Genomic DNA, 2,446 nt, shown 5'->3' on the forward strand with positions numbered 1-2,446 from the left:
TGCCTCCCAAGTGCTGGGATTAAAGGCGTGCGCCACCACTGCCCGGCTAAGTTCATTTCTTTAGAGCATTTCTCTATCTCCCCACTGCTCGTACTATACACCATCCCAACACCATTTTTTAAACTCAGATTTATTTTCTATGTAAACTGCTGTTCACTTTCTCTCTTCATCACTTGGCCAGCCCAGGGTCAGGAACATTGTGCTGGATGTTACAGTAAACTTAGCCTATGGCTCACTGGGGAAGATTCCTATTTTGCTGTGGTCTTTGCAACAGCAGGGCACATCAGTCTTTGAGAGCATATACCAGGAGGACATTGGGTGTTTTGTCTCTCTGCATCTGCTTTTTCTTTTTTTTTTTTGAGATTTATTTATTTTATATGTATGTATGTCTGTGTACCACGTGCATGCCTGATGTCCTTGGACGCCAGAAGAAGGTACTGGATTCCCTGGAACCGTAGTACCAGAGAGCTGTAAGCTACCATGTGGCGTTAGAGAAACAGCCTGGCAGCTCGGAGCTCTGGCTGTACGGCAGAGGGTCCGAGTTCGGTACACAGACATATGTGCAAGTGAAACATTCAGAACACACAAAAATAAATAGTTCCCCCATTCTGCTTTCCAAGTGGCTTTTTAAAAATATTTTTTTAATTTTTAAAAAAACTTTTATTGCATTAGGATGAGAAAAGTTACATGATTTCAATTCATCTGAATTTGTTAACATTTAAAAACATATTTTAAGTATTTTATTATTGAGAATTATTTTATTTTTTTCTGAGTGTTATTGAAAACTAATGATTATTCCATTTTCCTTTGTTGGCTTGTTAGCTGTAGATTTTTCTTGCATTATTTTGATGAATTTTCTTTTAGATGTATTCCCTACATTAGCTTACATTAGCATTGCCACAAAGTCCATTCCATAGTAAATTTATCTTTTTAAAAAAAGGTTTATTTATTTATTTATTTATTTATTGTATATGAGTACAATTATATCTGTCTTCAGACACACCAGAGGGCATCAGATCCCATTACAGATGGTTGTGAGCCATCATGTGGTTGCTAGGAATTAAACTTAGGACCTATGTAAGAGCAGTGCTCTTAACTGCTGAGCCACTTCTCTAGCTCCATAGTATATTTCAATGCCTCCCCTTCTAACCTATGAGCTACATAATTATCTTGTGCTTCTGAATTTTATATGCCCCATTCTGAGCTTTATTTTGTTTCACTCCAAACATATAGAACAAGAAATTTTAAAATTATAACACCCATACACTTAAAAAAGAAAATTTCTATTTTTTCTTTTCTTTAAAAATTTGTGATATATGTGTGTGTTGTGTTATCTATGTCTGTGTGTGTAGGTGGGCCTGCACATGTCAGAACATGCACGTGGAAGTCAGAGGACGAGGTTGGAAATTGGTTCCTGACATAGGTAGATCTGAGAGCATTAAGTTAGGATGGCAAGAACATTTATTCACCGGCTGAGTCACCTCCCTGGCTCTACTGTAGAGAACTAACTAAATCCTGACAAACTCCTCTAGCTCCTTTGGAGAGCAGTGCTCACCGTGACATCATTGTCTTGGACTCGGCCTCACCCCTTAAACGTTTCAGCCCCTCTCACATCACCGCACTGAAGATGTGACTCTGACTGTGGCCTCCTGGGGACAAACCACAGCCAAACAATAGTGCACAAAAGGACTCACAAATGAGGACACTGACACAGACCTGAGCTTTGCTTAGTTGACGTTTCCCCATAGATCTTCTCTGTGGCTCACAGAGATCTGTTCACCAAGAAGGGAACTGAGCGGAGGCCACATGTACCAAGGTGTTGGGAAACATGGAGAGATCCTAACTGTCCCTGAATCCTTCCTATCCGTCTCTTCCTGATTGTGGCTGTGGTATCCCTGACCCACCCAGCAGAATAGGAACTTTATAAGATTAGACAGTGAGTTCTGCTTACTAAATTTCTCCTCAGTGTAGAGAGAGCACTGGGATTAAACTCTTGTTATGCATGTAAAGACTTTTTGTCACGGAGATGAGAACTCTAGCGACATGCCTGCCTCATGAAGGGGCTTCATCCACTAGAAACTCTGGAAGGCAGGGCTCCAGGCTCACCACCCTTGTCATTTACAAACCACGGTATACCCTTTGTGCACCTGAAACACAGATCAACATGAACTTGGTGCATTCACCACAAGGCTTCCTCCCACTTCTAAGGAGTCCTGTGTGTTGCTCCTGAACTCTGGTTACCCCAGAACACATCTGCTCCTACTGGATGCAGAAACTGCAACCAAACTGGAGACCAATAGCAGAGAAGGAGGCTGTGTGAGTCAGCTCTCCATCCGTTAGATAAGCACCTGAGATAGTCAATTTAAAATGAGGAAAGAGAGCTGGAGAGATTGCTCAGTGGTTAAGAGCACTGACTGCTCTTCCAGAGGTCCTGAGTTCAATTCCC

General features: G+C 41.5%; 1 protein-coding gene across 4 annotated transcripts in view; it reads left to right on the forward strand.

Moving 5' to 3' along the window:
• The window catches only part of Nlrp3 (NLR family pyrin domain containing 3), a 24,640-nt gene that overhangs the window by 10,132 nt on the left and 12,062 nt on the right, over window positions 1-2,446 (forward strand). The gene's annotated exons all lie outside the window — the stretch shown is intronic.

The sequence above is a fragment of the Mastomys coucha genome, unplaced genomic scaffold, assembly GCF_008632895.1.
Source record: "Mastomys coucha isolate ucsf_1 unplaced genomic scaffold, UCSF_Mcou_1 pScaffold5, whole genome shotgun sequence".
NCBI lineage: Eukaryota > Metazoa > Chordata > Mammalia > Rodentia > Muridae > Mastomys > Mastomys coucha.